Consider the following 22,714-nt stretch of genomic DNA (forward strand, 5'->3'; position numbering starts at 1 on the left):
GCGCAGAGCGCCAAGCTTGCAGTTCAGTTCAGTCGGTCGGGGTTTGGAGTGGTGTGAAGAGCAAGGTTCGAGTCCAGTGGAGGGCAGTGAAGGTCTGGGTTCGCCGAGGAGACGGGAGCTGAGAGCGCGGCCAAGCCTGCCATGTCGCACAGAACTGCGCGTTCGTGTGCGGGATGTGGGGAGAGCCAGAGAGAGGTCGCCAGCTAGCACCGACCGGTCTGAGGTGATCGAGCTTCGGGACAGTCCGAGGCGGCGCTGAGGGACGGACGGGCTCTTAAAGAGAGCATCAACTCTAAGAGAGCAAAAGACCCGTTCGCTCCTCTGAGGCGCTGCCAGCTGGGCCCGAATCACCAGACCGTCAAACGAGGCCTGGGCCAGACCGCGGTCACGACAGCTGCCGTGAGGACAGGACGTCGCGGGTCGCCCCAGCAAGGCACCTCGAAGGTGAAGGTAACCAGCCCGGCCTCACGGAGCTTCTGCGGTCATCACAGCTCCGTGAAATAAAGACCCAAGAGGTACAGTCTACCCCACGTCTTTCCTGGGGTTTTTCTTTGTTTCTTTTGAATGAACATTGTGGCGCCATGTCCGTAAGTAGAACTGTTAAGTGTGTACATAATAGATAGACGGTAGTAGCTCTCTTGCATTGCTTGTGGTTTGTCCCTTACATGTTACATAATTACATGCGTGCTCTCCGTGATTGCATACATAACTGCATGATTGCCATTGCTGCATTGATTGACGTGCATGCCTGCATATGTGTCTTTTGAAATAAATGTGCTTGTTCACATGTTCACCCGTTCGTTGCGTCCTTTCCCTAATTGAACTGCCATATTGCACTCGGAATTTCGTTGGTTGTTAAATAACCCATAATAGAATCGGGTCCAACGGGGCTGCGCGATAAATACACCACTCGGTTATCCCAAAATGAAGCGAGCTGCTTAAGCGGCTCGTTTCCAAGCAGCCCCGTTGAGGTACAGTCTCTCGGTAGTCTGCCCGCGCGATTAATTAGGTATATCGACAATTCGGCGATTGACCCTGTAGCGTGGGTAGAATGTTGACTAGGCTGTGGTGTGCTTATAAAAACACACCCGTAGCAGGATTTCGGCGTTTGATCCGGAAAGTTGCGACTAGATTGTCCGTTCGGTGGGTGAGAGCAGCCACCATTGGCTAGAAGTGGGCGTCCGCACGCCGGCGGGAAGCTACAACAACACACACACACACACACACACACACACACACACACACACACACACACACACACACACACACACACACACACACACACACTAGAAAGTCTACACCCTCTTTCAAATTTTTCACCTTTTGTTTGTCTTGTTGCCTGAAATTAAATTACATTGAATCAGACTTTTTCCACATCATAACCCACACCTTCCAAGTGAAAAACAAATTCTACAAAGATTGCATTGCCAGCGTTGGAGATCGTATGCTTAAACAATGTGTCAGCATACGAACATTGCTTCTCCGTTGTCTCAGGTCACTCACCTGTATTTGATTTTTCATTTATTTACTTCCATTTTCATTTTCATTTATTTATACTTTCATTTACGGATGCTTTCCAATGGTTCTACGATTTTTTCCTGATGTATCGACTTCGATGTCCGTCAGCACACAAAATTACCATGCTTCCCGTCTCAGGTCACTCACCTGCATTTTCAAAAAATATTTATATTTTCATTTATGATGTTGTCTGACGATTCTGTTGGTACAGTGGATAAGCTCTCATATTATAACAATTGTGCATTTTATCAGAAAAGCATGAAATTTCTAGCATAGTTAGTATATACCATAATGTTTATTTTCATATGTGGAGGGAAGTCAGATTTGACCTGTGAGGACCATGAGAGGTCAAATCCAAGATGGCCACCAGTCCGCCAGGTCTAATGTTCAAACGCGCTTGATTTTGGAACCAAACAGTATAGAAAAACATTTAAGGTATCATTTCCAACTAAATTGGGGATGCCCATTCATTTGATGATCCTTTTGAGATCGCCAGAATTCAAGGAAATGCATTTAGGTCAAGGTCAAGATAAAAATTGACCAAAAATAAGCAATCGGTTGAAATTTGCAAATGAACACCCAGTGGTGTTTCATACGTTTGAGATGTCATTTTAAACTAATCTCAAGATGCCCATATATTTGATGATCATTTCCAGGTTGCCAGAAGAGGTCATACATTGAGGTCATGGTCAAGACTAAAGTACCCCCAGATGTGGGTTGCCTTTGGTGTCAGGTCAAGCTTTCGGTACATAGCTGTTCACGAAATGGTTGCCACAATAAAGCCAACACAGTGTCTGATTCTCCCAGTCCTTCACGCTTTCACCGGGTGTGACACTGTATCTGCATTCGCTGGAAGAGGAAAGAAGACTGCCTGGGAAATTTGGAAGTCTTTCCCATAGGTGAATGATGCTTTCAATGAACGCCAATGAATGCCAAGTGAGATCAGTGAAAGATCAATGTTACTGCTAGAGCGATTTGTAGTGCTGATTTACGAACGAACCAGAGTACGGAAGTGAATGATGCCAGGAAACAGCTCTTCACATAGAAGTCTTGAACTCTAGAGAACATTCCTCCAACCCAGGCAGCACTCAAGCAGCACATCAAGCGCACTTGCTACGAGGCCAACTGTTGGAACCAGGCATTGGTCCTGGATCCTGAGATGCCAGATCCATCTGACTGGGGCTGGACAAGGGAAACAACTGGGTGGCAACCGCTTTGGACCACTCTCCCTGAAGCATCAAAATCGTGCCATGAATTGAACCACCGTCGCTGCGAGAAAGGGTGCACTGGACGCTGCAAGTGTGCCAAAGCTGCACTCAAGTGCATTGCAATGTGCTTCTGCTCTGGAGACTGTTAGATTTTGATTATTACCAATAGGATATGCGGAAATTGTGGATAGTGCTAATTCTAAAATTAGGATGAGTGGGAAGATTGAGAGTTCTCGTGAGCTACATTGATCCGTACTAGTTTGCCGGATAGAAATGATATTTCAAAGGAAGTTGTTATGCAATTTGGTAGAAATATGTGGATATCTAGTGCTAATAGTGTCAAAATGGGAGGGAAGTTTCATTATTACTGCAGAGGTCCAATCCAGTGTCCAAGCTGAAATAAATGTATTCGCAAAAAATTTAGAAAATCGAAAATTTTTGTAGAAGCTATGTGTATTATCAAATGTTGATGGTGTGTGCTGCCTTTTTGGCTGTTGGTTGCATCATTGGTTGGGGCATGGCTGTGCCACTGATGCGGTGCCCCTATTGTCAGTGTACTGATGTTCATTTTTGCCAGTCTTGGAGGAGTGACTGGCTGAGTCCGCCCTCTGGGGTTGGTTCGGTGGTCAATGGGATTTGAGCTCAGGACTCTAGGATCCCAAGCTGTTGATCCACCGACAAGGTGTTCAAACAGAGGAACGTCCTGAAGAAACGTTGGACCCCAGGTATTCCAGGTACCCCACCAGGTATTACAGGTTACCCACGTAGCTGTCAAGTGAGAAGTTAAGCCAATCATGGACTCATGCATCTCACTGCAAAAGAGGATATAGGAAGTCGTAAAGAGAAAGAAAGGAAATCTGCAAGTGGAAAGAATGTTGCTGGGGGTTCATGACAGATGTGGCAGTGCTTTTGATTAGCATATGCATAATCGTGATATTGGGCCAATAGCAGATCGTAAGGGCATTATGGCAATGTCAGGGAGAGCAGAATGTTTGGGAGGTCGACAGTAGGGGAAAGAAGGAATGAGTTGTGACGGTACGCAGGGCAGAAGAAGGTAAACATTGGGACCAATTGCATGAGAAAGGCGTGTATGGGATAAACACTTATATGACCCTTACATATAATTATGCACCTCATGTGACACGGGATGAAGGGGACAAAGACACTGTACGCCTGAAACGAGGCATATTGTTGCATGAGAGGGATAACTGGGATAAGGATAGATATAAGGATACGAATGAATAATCTTGTGGAACCCCAGGGATCATTAAATGGTGTATTTCTGTGACCTAGCGGGATACGTAAGGAAGGAGGCTGCAAAATATCATGATTGCAATCTAGGATGGAAGATCAGAGCACGGTTGCAGGATTGTTTGGAGGTTGGGCAGGAGCCATTCTCAGATTCTGGCTGACAGGATTGGCTGTGATGATTGGAATATTCATTACGTTGTCTATAATCAAAGTAGCCATTGTGGCTGGCTTGCGAAAGTGTGTTACAGGATGGACAACGAAGTCCAGCGCCCAACCAGTGCAGACAGAGATGGTTCTGGTGAACTCTGTTGTGCTTCCGCCACCACCACCTCCGCATATAATTACAACTATACCTCCCACTCCAGCATTGTGCAATCCACCCCTACCCTTAAAACCCAATGAAATATATTGTGAACCTGATGTGGCCGTTGACCCACTGCTCCAACTCACATTGGATGAATGTTTTTTCATTGCTTGCGCCAATGGAGGGGATGGGAAGAAATACTTTGTAAACATAGTCTTGTTGGCAGATGTTGGGATTTGTACCTTTTTCATGTTTTTACTCTGGCTTGTAGTTAGCCGAATAGATTTTTGCTTGTTGTTCATAAAGAACACTGTAGACATAGAGATGTGGTTAGCCATGAGCAACCTTGTGTGAGCAGCTTTAGGGAGTAATTTTACTTCCTCTAAATCTATGCTTAACTCATAATTGCTGAAATATTATCCATTTACTGCAAAAACTTGCTAAAGGCTTGGGGGTAATGGTGGGCCGACTGGGCGATAGGCAGTGGCCTGTTGACGGGATGAGGGGGTGCAGGGGGAGCCTCCGACCAATATGGAGCCACTTGGAGTTGTTGAAGAGTGAGTTCCTCCTGGAAAGAAGCTGCTGTCTGCTGTCTGCTGTCCTGCCGGTCCGCAAATGCTCCATCTTCTAAATGCTTTTACATACAGTGCAGCTGCTTTTGTTTCTTTTCCATTATTTTCCAAAGTAACAAGAGGAGGGAATGTGGAGACACTTATGTCTCCCAAATAAGTCATCAGTGTTTTTGTTCAACATCTTTGCACTTTGGAAAGAGGGAAAGGATAAATCTTGTTGTTTATCTCTGCACTGTCAAAGGGATTGTTTTGACAGCTAAAAAGAGTGCTTTTGAAATAACACAGCTGGGCTTGTTTTGACAGCTTTTTGAAATAACACAGCTGGGCCTCCCAGTTCATAGAACACAACATGTGGGAGGTGACCTTGCTGGTGGAAGATAAGAAAGGGAAAAGAGATGATCTTGTACTTTCTTATCAACAACATGAGCTTGATGGGAGATAATGATTATACACAAGATAAATCTTGCTGACAGGTAGTCACGCAAGGATCGAAGTAAAATTGGATATAAGGGAGAGCTAAAGCTGAGCTTGCCAGAGTTGGTCTATGTGGACTACTGTGTGTCCCTAGCCACTCTCCATATGCGCATATGTTTGATGTGTATTAAACTCTTCTCGACCTAAGATCGGTGTGGACAGAACTCGATCTCAATCAGTGTGGACATCACTCGATCTCAACATGTGTATGTGTATATATATATATATATATATATATATATATATATATATATATATATATATATATATATATATATATATATATATATATATATATATATATATATATATATATATATATACATACACACACGAGGTCCATCTAAAAAGTAACGGGACTGAGCCTGCTGTGTGCTCCACTTACACAACTTGAATGAATGGGTTGAGTCACAGTCTTTCACAACATTCCAGCAATATATATATATATATATATATATATATATATATATATATATATATATATATATATATATATATATATATATATATATATATATATATGATTGGTGATGGTTGACAGCGCTCATCGAGTGATTTTTTTTACAGGTCGTGCTTTACACGTTGTCTCGTCTGAGCCGTTGTGCTATGAGTCATGAGCAGAGAGCCAATCTGAAGTTTCTTGCCAAGCTTGGCAAAACACCTTGCGAATCCTTCGCAATGCTGCAGCAAGTCTATGGTGCGCGCAGATCGTCGACTCATGGTGCGGATGATTGCTGAGGAACTTTCCATCAACAAGGACACTGTCTGGATCATCACTGAAAATCTCGAAATGTGCAAGGTGTGCGCAAAGATGGTCCCCAAGCTGTTGCCCGAGGACCAGAAACAGCAAAGATTCACTCTCTGTCAAGACATTATCGAGCGACTCTAGGCGATCCACACATGCTCGGGAGAATCATTACTGGCAATGAATCGTGGATATTTGAATACCATCCCGAAAACAAATAGCAGAGTCATCAGTGGAAAAGTCCGGTATCACCAAGACCAAAGAAAGCAAGGATGTTGATGCTCATCACGTTTTTTTGACATCAAGGGTATAGTCCGCTTCGAGTTTCTACCACAGGGTCAAACAGTGAATCAATACGTGAACAAGGAGATCCTCCAGTGCCTCATGAGATCAGTCTGGGACAAGAGGGGGGATCTGTGGGAGAACAATGCCTGGGTGCTCCACCATGACAAGGCCACTGCTCACAGTGCCCTGAGCATCCAACATTTACTGGTGGAGAGGAACATGCCAACTCTGGAGCAACCCTCATATTCGCCAGACTTGGCACCTTGTGATTTTTCCTATTCCCCAAGCTCAAGGGGATGATTAAGGGGACCTGATTTCCTGATGTGGAGGCCATCAAAAGGGCCGTGACGATGGAGCTCCGGAGGATTCCAGAAAAAGCCTTCCGGGGGGTGCATCGAAGCATGGAAGAAGAGGACAGACAAGTGTCTGAGACTGGAAGGAAACTATTTTGAAGGGGACAAGCCGTGATTTCAATATATTTTTAGGAATAAAATTTCTGTGAAGTCAGTCCCATTACTTTTTCGACGGACCATATATATATATATATATATATATATATATATATATATATACATTTTTTTTTTTAACATACATACATACATACATACATACATACATACATACATACATACATCAGACACACCTCCTGACTGTTATGGTGAGCATCGCCGCGGATAAAATCTCACACGGTAAAACCGCATAATCCACACAAAACAACCATCCATCTGCCACCCAGACAATTGTTCCTGCTAAAGCAAACCAGTGGGAAAATCAAACCAGTGCGAAAGAAAGGTGATGCAACCAGTGGGAAAAAATCAAAACATAAGTGTGACAAGCACTCTGCTGACATATATATATATATATATATATATATATATATATATATATATATATATATATATATATATATATATATATATATATATATATATATATATATATATGTATTGCTATGGATTTCAGAATCGGATCCGAGTAATGCACACAACATCCAAGTCCTCAGACAGTTATTTCCGTAAATATATTGTTAAGGACCCAGGGTCGGGGCGAGAAGACCACGGGGGGGGGGGGGGGTCAGGTCAGGTATGGGAGCATGCGCCAAAGCAGCGCGTCGCTGCGTCCACTTTCCGCCGGTACTCCAGGGGCCTCCGTCTGGCCATCCCCCAGGCAGATGCCTGGCCCATCCCCATCTCCTTGAGATGCAGATCAATCTGCTGCAATCACGAGGCACGTGGTCGGCCCATTGGCTTCCTCCACTCACAAGACTCCCTCGCTGAGAGAATCTGGTGAGCAGGATCAGCATCAGGAAAACGGGTCACATGTTCATGCAGCCGCAGCTGACGCTCACGGACTATGCAGGTAACAAATCTCAGTTTCTCTCAGCAACCTCTCGTTGGACACAAAGTCCGACCAGCGATAGCCAAGACTTCTCCAAAGAGACCTGGTGTTACGAATGTGGAAGCTTACTGCACTCAGCATTCAGGTCCTTATAGAACAGTAATATCGGTAAATGTGTGTTTATAGATAGAACCCATCCCTAGTCTAATGCGAATTAAATGTTCATGCGCTGCAGAGTTATTTTGATAGTCAGGGTTTTCTTTTACATTTTTACATCATCACCAACAACTACAACAACACCTTCGCTCCATCCTGACGCCATAACGCTCGCGGTGAGCGGGGTTCAAGAGGACCTGGCATCTCTCTTGCCAAATCCGGGGGATGCGAGCGAGGTTGCTGTCGGTCGGCCAATGAGCGCAGCCCACGCAGGACAATGTTACTCTCCCTGTTGGAGGGGCAGTCCGCCGTGGCGGACGCCATGCCCCCCAGTCCAATCAGTGGACTTTTCGCCCCTTTTGGCCAATCACGGCGGTGACGAGAGCTTTTTGCGTGCAAAAACCGTCCAGTGAGCGAGAGCGGGTCCATGGCAGGCGGCTCCTCCCCTCTGGAGAAGGGGTGAATAATAGTTTGGCGCGATCCGAAAGAAGTAGTCGGAGTTGAGTTGGTTTTTGGTCTGCCGGATCGCCTGACCTTGTCTGCGGGCGCTCGCTGCTTCGTTCACACTCGCGCTGGTTGGCGTCCACCCTTCAGCCTCCGTCCCAGGCACTCGGAGTGGCATCGTGGTTGTCAGGTCGAGAGAGAGGAGATTGGTCACGTGTGCTCGAGTGCGTCTTCGGTCTGGTCTGCGTGTGGCTGCACCCTGCGCATCCGAGGCGTCTCGTCTGGCGCAGTACGACAAGCAATCGGCCAACTCAACACGGGAGGTCACCTCGTCTCACCTCCTCTGGATTCGGCTGCCCTGGTCCATCCTGTGGCGACCGGAGCTCCGGGAAGGGGTGGACGTCCAGCCGCGCGCTCGCGGCCAGGTAGCCAGCCGTCCTGACTCCCTGCCGAACTATCCTCCTCGGCTGGAGAGCCGAATAAAGACCGCTGAGGTCCATCTTCTTTTGGGTATTTGTGTGTGCGTGTGTATGTCCTTGGGCCCAATCTGTAAGTAGGAATTGTTAAATGCTCTTTGCTGTACATTATTTGCATTGCTTAGTCAGTTTAACTCTGCTCTTTGTGTGTTCCACTCCCCCCTATTGTAAATAAATATCCATTTTGTTGAATGTTTCAGCTCGTCCTTGCCCTTTCCTTCATTGGCTCGCCACGGTGCATGTTGGGGGATTTAAAAGGCCGTTGCTGCCATAGTTGTGCATTTGGACCGACGGGACCTCGGTAACCATCCGCTCGGGTTACGCACGGGTCGAGCACGGTAACGGCTCGTCCCATTCGAGCTCCGTCGAGGGTGTGAATTCCTGGGTAGCTCGCCACGTTAGCCTCTAGGTATTTTGAAGTTTGGCAAATAACCCTGTCCCACGCAGTTGAATTATTGACGATTCACGGTCCTGTAAGGGACCCGTACCTTCGGCGTTATCGGAAAGGTACGATCTAGATTCCGGGTGTTCGGTGGAGCCGACTCTACTGCTCTATCTCGCGGTCGTGCACACCGCCGATACCCGGCCCACAACACTGTTACCAAAGGAATCAAGTCTCTGTCTCAGATCCTTGATCAGAGTCCAAGTCTCACATCCATAGAGCAAGACTGGAAGCACCAAGGACCTGAAGACTCGGACTTTCGTCCTCCCGCACAGGTACCGGCAGCGCCACACCCAATTATCGAGTAAATCCATGACTCCCCAGGACCAACCCAGACGTCTATTGACCTCTGACTCACAGCCAGCAGAGACATGAATATCACTGCTAAGGTAAGTGAATCTCTTCAAGAATGAATCACAGAGGGGGGGGGAGGGTAAGGCTACTTCGGGTTCCCACCAGACTCTCCGTAATCGCAGGCCATCGCACTTGGATAAATCCGTGCCGCGGCAGGTCGCTAATCGACCGTGAACACCAATAACTCAACAACGTTACCTGCGGTCCTCCATCTCAGGTTAACCAGTTACCAAAAATAGTCACATGATCTAATTACCGAGGGACATGCCCTCGGTACGCTTTCTCCAAACAGGGCCACCTTACCAGATCAGATGCAGCCGCGGGGAACTGCCAAGGAATGTACCGGCTCGAAGAATGGATCGTTGTTAGATAACGTCCCGCTAGGCTAGGATACAGACCATGCTGGACCAATGAAGGAAAAGACGAAAATGAGCTGGGAACATTTCTGCAGAAGCATTTATTAACAATAAGGTGAGGAAAAGTATGTGGCACGATAAATAGATTTATTATGTAAAAAAGGGATAGCAAGGAATCTGTGGGGTGCGACAAAAGAAAGCAAGCAACTTCCTTCAGCAGATACAGAGCAGACTGATACGTTACATCTTCCACACTCTTAACTTAAGCTAGGACAGGCGCCAAAACACACACACACACACACACACACACACACACACACACACACACACACACACACACACACACACAAACACACGATGAAGATGAGATAATGAGAAGGAAGGAGAGGAGATGACGGCTAAATGCCTCGCAATACCTTGCACGGTTGGCCGACTGCGCTGCCCAGTACACTTTGGGGGACGCTCCGCTAAGCGATCCCACCTTGAGAGTCGGTGTGTTGTCTCCTGCTAATTTTTGTGCCGGTGCTCATAGAAGCGAGTGTGCCGGTCCAGAGAGTGGGCGGATGCAAGCAAGCATGACAGGCGGAGTCAGTAGGTGAGGAAGGTGAGCGAAGTGGGCGGACGCCAGCAGGCAAGGGAGGTGGGCGAAGTGGGCGGACGCCAGCAGGCGAGGAAGGCGGGTGGAGTGGGCGGCCGCCAGCAGGCGAGGAAGGTGGGTGGAGTGGGCGGACGCCAGCAGGTGAGGAAGGCGGGTGGAGTGGGCGGACGCCAGCAGGTGAGGAAGGCGGGTGGAGTGGGCAGACGCCAGCAGGCAAGGGAGGCGGGCGAAGTGGGCGACGAGGGTTCTGCAGAGTGATCAGCCAGTAAAGTTCTCCAAGTTCTGTTCCCAGATAGAGAAGGAGCTTCTTGGAATCGTATTTGGGGCAGAGCATTTTCATCAGTACATCTACAGGTTTGACATGATCATACACACTGACCACAAGCCACTGGTGGCTATCGTCAAGAAGCCACTGCACCTGCTCTCACCCAGACGTCAGCCCATGATGCTTCGCCTTCTCCGATATACTGTGTCAGTGCAGTATGTCCCAGGAAAGTATCCAGACATCGCAGATACACTCTCCAGAGTGCCATCAAGCTTGCCACTACATGATCAGATGCTAGATGATGACATGCACCTTCGCATACATCAATTGGTAACTGAGCTTCAAGTCAGCATTGGCAGAATGAAGGTACTGCAAATTGAGACATCACTAGATCCAGTACTTCAACAGCTCAGCACGACCATCACACAAGGCTGGCCTGCGCATCGAGCCAGAGTGTCTCTGATGGTGAAATCTTTCTGGCCTGCTCGGGAAAACATCCATCAGTTTGAAGGTTTGCTGTTATGTGGCGAGTGGATCGTTGTTCCAGCCACAATGCAACATGACATGCTGGCTCTAATTCACGAAGGGCATCTCGGTACGGAAAAATGCAAGGCGCAAGCTAGACACATTTTGTACTGGCCATGCATGTCGAGAGACATAGAATCACGTGTTGCTGAGTGTGGGGTCTGTGCCAGATTTTGGCTTGCCACTCAGAAAGCCACACGTCCCACACAGTGTCCCTGATCTCCCATGGCAGAAGCTGGGTGCTGATATATTTCACTTCAGTGTAAAAGACCATCTCATCCTGGTGGATTACTTCTCAAAATTTCCTGAAGTGTCACAGCTATCTGGGCTCACGGCTACCGCGGTCACATTCAGCAATGAAAGCGAACTTTTCCCGCCATGGCATACCGGAAGAGGTATTCGCCGACATTATTCTCTTTGGTGGCACAGAAATTAAGGACTTTGGACACGAATGGGGCATAATGTTCACAACCTCATCCCAAGCATATACACAATCCAATGGTCAAGCTGAGCAGGTGATTCAGCTAATGAAATAGGCTTTGCGAAAGGCACATGAAGACGGTACGGACACTCAACGAGCAATCCTTGCCTACCACAACTCTCGTATTAGCGGAATGACACTCTCCAGCTCAACTATTGATGAACAGGAGGCTAAAGGATAAATTACCTGCTTATAGTAAAAGCCTCCAGCCAGGTGTCATATTGTTGTGGGCCGGGGTTCGGTGGCGATAAACGGCCACTAGGTGGAGCAGTGGAGTCGTCTCCCACCGAACACCCGGAATTTAGGTCATGACTCTAGGATAAGTCTGAAGGTCACGGATCCCTTAGCGGACCATGGTCGCCAATACTTTGACGGCGTGGGGTAGGGTTAATTGCCTAATTTCAATATACCTAAGTACCCACGTCGCCCAACCACCGGGGAAAACCACACCCTCGGCCGACTCTCTCCGGACCGGGTTGCAGGTCAGGTCAGGTCAGGTATGGGAGCATGTGCCAGAACAGCACGTCGCTGCGTCCACTTTCCGCCGGTACTCCAGGGGCCTCCGTCTGGCCATCCCCCAGGCAGATGCCAGGCCCATCCCCATCTCCTTTTGTATACCTTGGTCGAGGCTCGTATGAGAGCTAACACACAACTCACAGCAAGGAGGCATGAGACAAGAGGGGCGGGAGTGGAAGGGACAAAACAGTGGGGAACAGACACATTAGGTGAACTGTGGAAGGGAGAGGGATGGGGATGGGACGGGGAACATGGCGAAGAGAAGATGGACATTACAGGGACTTTCAGGAAGGAAAGCAGGAGAATTGAAGGAAGTGGGCTTGGGTGGATTATCGGGGGTAGAAAAGATCGAGGATTTGGATGGGGGAAGATAAGAGGTGGTGGTGAACAGCTGTTTTGAAAGCCTGGAGGGAAGAATGGGAAAGAATAGAGTGAGGAAGTTTATTCCAAAGGCGGGAAAAAGAGGAATGAAAGAGTGAAGATGAGCAGTGATTCGTGATTTTGGTAGTTTTACCAGAAGGGGGTTGTTGGCGGACCTTGAGCGCCCTGTGGAAATGTGGTTGGGACAAATCGCAGAGAGAGCAGGGGGGCAAGGCTGGAGAGGAGTCGGTAGAAGACAGAAAGACCACCGACCAACCTGCGGTGATTGAGTGAGAGGCCCAAAGACTCAGCTTCATTGCGGGAGATGCCAATGATCTTAAAAGCCCTGGTTTCGACAGCGTGAAGCCGAGAAAGGTGGGAGGCAGGAGCACCAGCCCAGAGGGGAGAGCAGTACTCCATCAGGCTACGGACAAAAGCTTTGTAAGTAGTCAGGAGCTCAAGAGGGCCGAGGAAGGACTTTGCACGACGGAGGATTCCCAGTCGGCGACTGGCTTTTGAGGCAAGGTTGGAAATGTGACTTTCCCAGGAAAGGTCATGGCAGATAGTGAGACCCAGAAGCTTGAAAGAAAAGACTTCTTCCAGAGGATTGTTGAGAAAGTGGATGGGGGGGTTTTGTAAACGGTCCTTTCGAAGAGACATAGTGAGAGTGTGAGATTTGTGTGGATTGAAAGACATGTTCCACGTGTTGGACCAGTTTGTGATTTTATCCAGATCTGCAGTGAGCGAAGAAGCTGCTGCTTGCCGGTCTGAGGGATGACAGATGGTACGGCAGAGGGTGGAGTCATCGGCAAAGAGAAATAGAGGATTTTCCAGAGAGTCCGAGAGATCATTGATGAAAACCAGAAAAAGAACAGGGCCCAGAACGCTACCTTGAGGAACTCCAGCCTGCACAGGAAGAGGGGATGAAAGAACTCCATTTAGGGCCACACGTTGACTGCGACAGGAGAGGAAGTCTGCGAGCCATGAGTGGAGATGGCCTTGAAGATAATGGTTAACCTGTTGCAACCATGAGGCACGTGGTCGACCCACTGGCCTCCTCCACTCATGAGACTCCCTCGCTGAGAGAATCTGGTGAGCAGGATCAGAGTCAGGAAAACGAGCCACATGTCCATACAGCCGCAACTGACGCTCACGGACTATGCAGGTAACAAATCTCATCCGAGTCTCTCTCAGCAACCGCTCGTTGGACACAAAATCCGACCAGCGATAGCCAAGGATTCTCCGAAGAGACCTGGTACCAAAGGAATTAAGTCTCCGTCTCAGATCCTTGGTCAGAGTCCAAGTCTCGCACCCATAGAGCAAGACTGGAAGTACCAAGGACCTGAAGACTCGGACTTTCGTCCTCCCGCACAGGTACCGGCAGCGCCACACCCCATGATCCAGTGAATCCATGACTCCCCAGGCCCGACCCAGACGTCTATTGACCTCTGACTCACAGCCAGCAGAGACATGAATATCACTGCCAAGGTAAGTGAATCTCTCCACGACCTCAACATCCTCACCACAAACAGACACAGACAGGACAGCAGCATCCAAGATGTCACCGAAAGCCTGGATCTTAGTTTTGACCCAAGAAACCCGTAATCCCAACGGCTCCGACTCCTCATTCAGCACCTCGAGGGCCCCCAAGAGGATGTCTAAAGTCTCCGCAAAGATGACTGCATCATCTGCAAAGTCAAGGTCCGAGATATTGACATTCCCAAATGACGCACCGCAACTTGATCTCTTCGACATCCTCCCTAGAATCCAGTCCATACAAGTGCTGAAAAGTGTGGGGGCAAGTACACATCCCTGACGAACTCCAGTAACAACTGGAAATAAGTCAGAGATGGTACCACCACACTTCACAGCACTCTCAGTACCAGAGTAGAGTTCAGACATCAGATCGATCAGTTTTGGTGGCACCCCACGAAGACCAAGAATCCTCCAGAGGACATCCCGATTCACTGAATCGAAAGCTTTACAGAGATCAACATAGGCTGCAAGCAGCCCCTGCCGAAACTCTCGTCTGCGTTCGGTGAGGACACGAAGTGCAAGGATACGGTCAATCGTTGACCTCTTTGGTGTAAAGCCTGACTGCTCTGGACGCTGGTGCTCAAGCAGATGGTGGCGAACCCTATCGAGAATTATCCGAGCAAAGACCTTGCCCGGCACTGAGAGCAGCGTCACCCCTCGGTAGTTGTTGCAGTCTTGGCGATCACCCTTCCCTTTCCAGAGAGGGACAACACGGCCCCTCTTCCAGTCAGTTGGGATGATGCCTGTGTTCCAGGCAGAGCACAAAACTGCATGCAACGACACGAGTGCAGCATTTCCACCGGCCTTGAGAAGTTCGGCATGGATGCCACAGATCCCTGGAGCTTTGCCCCGTTTCAACTGGTTCACCGCAGCCCGTGTTTCCACAAGCGTAGGTGGACCACAGTTGATTCGAGGGTCAGCAACAGGGATTGTAACACCCTTGACGTCCAACTCGACAGTTGGGGGATCAGCCTGGTACAACCGCTCAAAGTAACCGGCCCAGCGGGCCTTCACTTCAGACTCCTCTGTCAAGAGCCTACAAACTCTCTGCTCGAACTGTAGTGCTCCGAGGGATGGGCTTGGATGAACGTAATGCGCGAATTCCCCTGTAAGCGGGACGAGAATCACCTGTCCACAGGTGATGCTCTACCCCCTCACAGATTCCTCGCACATAGGCCTCCTTGTCCACCCTCAGTGCACGTACAGTTTTACGCCTCAGCTCCCTGAACAGCTCAGCTCTGCCATTCAGCCTGGCCCTGCGACTCTGGTCAATGGTATCCAGTGTCCCTTGAGAGACAAAATTCTTCTTTGCCCTGCGGTGAGCTCCAAGGCATCCACCGGCAACATCAAGGACGGTGGTCTTGAAGGCGCTCCACAACTCTTCAGGACCCCCCAAGGCACCCAGACCCCCCAAGTGTCCACTCAGCCTGTTCGCAAACTCCTCAGCTACTCTCTCATCCCTGAGCTTGGCAACATCCAGCCTCGGCTGGGATGGTACCATTCTCCAGGATTTAAGGTGCAGCTTTAGAGTTGCTACAACAAGCCTGTGGTCAGTATTGAGGAACTGAGCACTCCGGTAGACCCTGCAGTTCTGGATCATCCTCCAACGACCGTCAATGAGGACATGGTCAATCTCCTTTGCCACACCGCCAACGTTGGAATACCAAGTCCAGCGATGAGCTTGTGGGCGCTGAAACCATGAACTAGCCACCCTAAGTCCATGACTTCTTGCAAAGTCAAGGAACTTAGTGCCATTCTGGTTCATAGTTCCTGACCCATGGGGACCAACACACACCTCATAACCGTCCCTATCAGTTCCAGTCGATGCATTGAAATCCCCCAAGACTAGAAGTGTATCTCGTCTGGGGCACTGATCAACCACAGACTCGAGTGTGGCGTAGAATGCATCCTTCACGGTGAGATCACTCGCCTCAGTCGGAGCATAAACAGAGACCAGGGAAATGACACCTAAGGAGTGACGAATCCTTAATCTCATAATACGCTCGTTGACCGGTGTTACCTCAATTATCATTGGGGTCAGCTTATTGGACACAGCTACAGCAACTCCTTGGGTATGGTAACCATCAGAGCGACCAGACCAATAGTAGGTGTAACCACCCACCATTATCTCGCCGCAATCCGGTTTCCGAACCTCAGAGAGAGCTGCAATCCCGATGTCCAAACGCTTGAGCTCAGATGATAACAGAGACAGGTGATCATCCTCTCTTAGGGATAGGACATTCCAGGCACCCACCCGAAGGGACCGCCTCAGGTTAACCCAAGGAGACCGCCGTCTGATGGACGACACCTCAGCACCACTCCGACACACTCTCCCGCAATCTGACCCAGGGTTGTTACCCCGTGGTTTCCCTCCTATCAAAGATTGGGGGTCCCGAAGGCTTTGCCCCAATCCCGTCATCCGGTGAGCTGCCCTGCGAAGGGAAGCTGCACAGGAGGTACTCCCACGGAGTGGGTTTTCAGATTTTTTTGCGTAATGAAGGGTTTTACAGGTTTTACAGGGTCGCAGGTACCGACTCGGATCTGGCGTAACCGAGCGGAGTTACCAGAGCCGCGCCGGTCCAAATGACAACTTACCGGCCCAAACGGCCTTGCTATTTCTCAAGTCCGAACCATGCTGGGTCAAAAAAAAAAAATTTGTTTTCTTCGGTATGACGGTCATGTTGACACTTCGATTTCTAGTGCGGTTATGATTTAAATCGTTGAGCGGCAGCCTATTAATTATATTATATTATAACCGCACTAGAAATCGAAGTGTTAACATCACCGCCATACCAAAGAAAAAATAAATAAATAAATAAATAAATAAACCAGGGAGTCTGGAACACTGACGCTAACCATTACATTGACGTGTTTCGACTTGTGAGTAACGTACAAGTAACGTGTGTCGACGTGTGTCAACGATCGCGTAACGTGCCTACAACTGATGGCCAGCATTATGCGGAACGTGTGAGTCATACGCTGGCATACGTCAGGAAATTTCAAGCATGGAAAATTTGTCTAACAGCTAGGCGAATTATGAAGTTTGCCAGCGTACTATGACGTATGCCAGCATTCTACGATGTATGCCAGCGTACTACGCCGTATGCCAGCGTGCTCTTAACGTATACAAACTTACCCATAACGTATTCGATGTGTGCCGGCGTTTTAGCCCAATTTTGCATACGTCAGGCATACGTTGGCTAAATCGTCAAGGTGTGACAGGGCCTTAACAGACTGGGCCCCACACACACAAAAAACACACACACACACACACACACACACACACACACACACACACACACACACACACACACACACACACACACACACACACACACACACACACACACACACACACACACACACACACACGCACAAACTGGACCCCGTGGGTCTATTTCGGTCCTCAACCGGGCCGGGGTACCTGTCCCGCCTCGTGCGGTCTATTCAAGCTTGTCCGGTGGCGGGACTCGAACCCACCGCCAACAACGCCGCACCAAGCTCCGGGGACCAAGAATGGCGCCACGGACGCCAGCCAGCACGGCCGCAGACAAAGCAAATCGCCACCGGACTGCAGACCCTCCGCAGTCGCCACGAAGACACCGGTCTGCCGAAAAAACCTGCTCCTCACGTCCACTCCGCGGTCGCCACGATCACTCTGCAGAACCCTCGTCGACCAAGCGAACCGCCCCCAATGACTGTTCACCACTCGACTTATCCTTCCCCTCCCCGCGGGTCGAGGGAAACGCTCTGAGGTACTCGCCTCTGGATTGGACGAGGGGGTTGTCGGGCTACTCGTGGTCGCCGTTGATTGGACGAGCTCACGGTGGGCGGAGGGAAACTCACCCCTGTACGTGACATGATGCATGTGGGCGATGGTGTTGTTGTTGTAGTTGGTGATGTGGAGGATGTAGTTGTTTAAGATGTAAAATCCTAGCTAAAAAAAATAACTCGTAGCACACACATGTAATTCCCATTAGACAGAAGGAAGGATTCTAACTATAAATACATACTTATCGAAATAACTGAACTGCGGGGACTGCTGACTGTCTGTGTGCACAAGGTTTCCAAATCCGTAACAATATGATGGAAAATTTATCAGCAACTCTGGGACCGTCAGAGGCAGTACACCAAATTCTATGATAGAGGGGTGAAACCTCTTATAAAGCTCCAAGTAGGTGATGCTGCCCACATCAAGACCAGACACGGCTGGGTACCTGTAGTTGTATTTAGTTACCACGGCCAACGGTAGATCCTACTGCCGCAACAGGCGACACCTGAGAAAAATCTCCATTTGAGCCAGTGACCATTCTCCCACTTCCAGACCTTCTCGTGCTGAGAACTCCCAATTTCCTCAACCTCATCAGCGCAGATCACAGCCTGCCAGGGCCTTACCTGAAAGGCAGAAGGACTACGTTCCATCATAATCATAGAGCGTGCCTTTTGAGTATTCGTTAGCTGGCTATAAAGTTTGTTTTTCATATTTTTATGGAACAAAAACCTACTTTTGCTATTTTCTGTCTTTCGCTTCATACTGAAGGGGGGGGATGTAATGATTTTGTGAATTATATGCTTTGCTTGATTGCCTGGATTCCTCTGGTCTGTACGTGTTGTGCGCATGTGCCAATAAATCGGGCAGGTGGTCCACGCAAAGGTGATCCTATTCGCGTCCGTCGTCTCGAAACACATCGTTTAAATTGGTTCGTGGGTGCCAGCAGTGACCACTATTTTCATTGTGTCTGTGTGTCTGTCTGTTGGGTGGTCGCTCGACCACCCTTAGTCTCAAGTTTTCCATCTGTTTGTATGTCTGTCTGTTTGTTTCTATGTAATGGACAGCTCTGGAGGCCAGAGGAGTCAACCGATTTTAATGAAACTTGACTTTTAGGTTCATACCAGGATCTAGTTGTATGCTTTTGAGCACCGTTGCTATGGACGCCTCCGTTGCCTAGCAACGGGACTTTGAAAATTTTGAAAAAAATCCGAATTTTTTTTTTTTTTTCGAAAATCAAAAATCGGTTTTCCGCTGACGCTTTTATGCGCACTATAATCAACCTCTGTAAAAAAAAATTTAGCCCGATCCGTCAAAAACTATGACTAGTATGCAATTATGTAGCAACCACCCATGTCGCCTACCGGCTTGTCTGTTTGTGCGTGTGACTCTCTCCAGAGCATAGCTCCGTGACGTTTGATGCGATCTTGATGAAACTTGGACACAAGCTAGATATCATGGTCTAGTTGTGTCTTTTTGTACGAGGGGCGTCCCACGCCCCTTGTGGGCGGAGCCACGCCCACTTGAACTTTTTATTTATTTATTTTCTCGATTTTTTTTTCTCGCAATTTCATTTCCTCGAAGCTGTGCGTAATGTCCATATGTACAACATATAAAAAAAATCCCATTTGATTCAGTCAATTTTGACGGAAGAGATGGGTTTTTACGGTAGGGCTTCCTCAATAATGCCCGCGAACCATCGTCGCCTCCCGGCTTGTTGTTGATCTTTACCCACATGGCTCCAACAAACCGCCCGACTAGACGGCCAGGTGTTCCGATTTTTCATTTCATTTCGTGACCTGAAAATCGGGTGGGCGTCAAATTGGTATGATAATATGGAAAAAAAAATATGAAATAATGTTCATGACTTTTCACAAGTGAGATTCTTGTACGTTAGCCTGTAATATAATGTTGAAATTTATAATTTTATTTCCAAAATCTCTGTTTTGCCTCGAACGCATTTCGATGTATTGACCAATGAAGATCGCGCTGCGAACGTTGTCTGGTTGTGATCAAACAATATGGCGGCCTCCAGTAGCAGCGACGACGAGTGTTGGAGCGAGAAACGCTGTTATATGTGCATTTATCCGGCCAAAAGATTAAGTTTAATACCTTTTACTGACAGAACATGGCTGCGACATTTGCAATTTGTTCTTTCGTGGCAGAATTTAGAAGGTGATCAAGCTGAAATTGCGAGAAATTTTGTGAAGAACCACGCTGACGAATTCGGCGAACATGGCAACAGTACGGTAACAATACTAGCTATAGCTATACCGCAAGATGCAGCGTTTCATCAAGTGTGTTATTCACGATTTACCGACAAACAACGAGTGAGCAGGGTGCAAAGCAGCATGAAAAAGAGAGAAGAAAATGCAGCCAATACTGGTAGGTTGAATAACTTGAATAATAAATCATGACAATGCTTCAAAACTTAGTTTGATTTTATTTTGTGAGGTATATTTAACGTAAAATTATTTTGTGTGTAGTCTTGAACGATTTTGAACTTGAAGGAACCGTCCAATATTTATGCAAGGAGGTATGAAACAAATACATTTTTAAAAGGAAGTCTGAGGAAGGGGGGAAGGAATCTAGTCCTGCTAACCATGACTCGAGGTCGAGACATCTTTTAACTGTACTGACATTTTCTTGATGGATCTCGAGTCCTCCATTATCAGTACATATGCATCCACTGTACATTTATTTAAGAAGTGAAGAGTTCAAGCATCAAAAATAATACACATACCTCTTGTGTAATCATCTGAAAGATGCTGTAGATCTTCTCTACACAGTCTCGAAGCACCACAAGAGAGTGCATTTCAACATACCAAATTCAAGGGATGAAAAATTAGATTGTTTTCTGAGTACAATTTTGCCAAGTCTGCTAGGCAATATTGAGGTGATCTGTCATATTTATCTCAAACATCATGAGCTGTGAATCAGTACGTGCTGTGGGATAATAATTATCCACGACCGCCCGCTAAACCCTCTCCACTGTTTCCCAGCTAAAGTATTGGAGCCCAACAAACCTCCCATGTTTGGTGCTATTTCTTATTTGTGCAGCAGATATTAATACACTTCCCTGTAACTCAGCATACAGCCGAGTTACAGTTATTGGAACTAGGGGGGGGGGGATACCAAGTAAATGCCAGAGCAATTATAATGTCTGTTTATTTTCTTAAAGTAGGTCCTGTATTTAGAAGGTACAAATTATTTTGTGTACAGTATTTGTACGTAGCCTGACAGATGTTGAATGGACTGTCCAATATTTATGCATGGGCCTAGGGGCCGAGGTGATACAAATAAATTAAAGAAAAAAGGAAATCTGAGGGGGAACCGAACATTATTTTTGGGCGTTTACCATGTTGACTGGCAATCTGACATTTCTGTGTTAACATGTACGTACTGATATTTCTCTAGTATTACATCCATTTCATTCATTTTTTCTAAAAAAAATTTGTGTGATGCTCATCTGGATTGGTAATGACATTCATTAGGTCAAATCCAGCAATTTATAATTGGCGTCGCTGTTTTATGAATCTCTTAGCTTATACGTTTTAACAGTGAACCGTTCCTAAATTTGTAAATACCTTTTCACACAAAATTACTGGATTTGACCTAATGAACTTCATCCAAAATTATTATTAGCAATCCGGATGAATATTAAAAACAAATTAAAACGTCTAACAAAAAGTAATAATTCTGCACCAAATAATACACTTGGGGAGAAATTTTAAAATTGAATACCGGTATATGAAAGTGCAAGTTAGTGCAGTTCTCATTTTTCCTTGGAATTTCGAAAGTTCCCTTGTTTGCTTAGTTTCATGTAGACGTCAATTTACTTCACAATTTGATAAAATTGCACTGTATTTCTAAACCAAAAATGGGCATCATAAACTCACAAAAATTTAATTGTTTTCTTTTATGTGTCTTTATTGCAGCTTCAACATGCAACGACATCAACGTCGACATTGACAAGATGCATGAAGGCCCACAACCAGTCAAGAAACGTGCTCTACGCTCAAGCTTAGGCAAGCCCAAATGTTCAGCCAGGTCCCAATATGTGTTGCCTAATATATGCATCCTTTGTCAGAAAGAGAGAACAATCAATACAGGCAAAAGGGGACGAAGAAAAGAGCCTCTAACTAGGTGCTCAACAATTGAGGCACCAAGACTGCAGCAAGCCGCTAAAGACAACAACAACAACAACACAAACCTTCTGCTTCAAATTCAAGACCGCGATTGTGTTGCGATAGAGATAAAATACCATGGTCGCTGCTACAAGGAGTATACCCGGTATTTAGGCAAGCCAGCAACAACACCTAATGCAGAGCAACAAGGAGACTCCAACTACTCAGAAGCATACACATCATTTTGTGCAACAGTCAACAAGGAAATCTACAGACTGAAACGACTTAATGACATGTTCATGAAACAAATCAAAGCAACACAGGGAATACAATCAATCTACAAAAGTGGCTTTCTCAAGACAAGACTGATGAAAACATTTCCACAACTATGCTTTCTAACCCCGTATATGCGCTGCCAAGGAGACCTTGTGTATGTTAACGACATCTCCACTGAAGTGCTGCAAGAAACCATGCATGGTTCAGGTGATGACACAACAGAGACAGAACAAACATCAAACATAACTGGCCATGTTGACTTTGATGATAAAGACTCCAGATCTGAAATGTTGTTGTTCATCTTTCGGCTGCTCCCGTTAGGGGTCGCCACAGCGGAT

At 47.3% G+C, this 22,714-nt stretch overlaps 1 protein-coding gene across 6 annotated transcripts in view; it reads right to left on the bottom strand.

The window, feature by feature from the left end:
* Positions 1-22,714, bottom strand: part of LOC147035631 (dynamin-1-like) — a 200,182-nt gene that overhangs the window by 176,446 nt on the left and 1,022 nt on the right. The gene's annotated exons all lie outside the window — the stretch shown is intronic.

Source organism: Eptatretus burgeri, chromosome 1, assembly GCF_056783735.1.
Source record: "Eptatretus burgeri isolate ZD-2024b chromosome 1, Ebu_testis_v1, whole genome shotgun sequence".
NCBI lineage: Eukaryota > Metazoa > Chordata > Myxini > Myxiniformes > Myxinidae > Eptatretus > Eptatretus burgeri.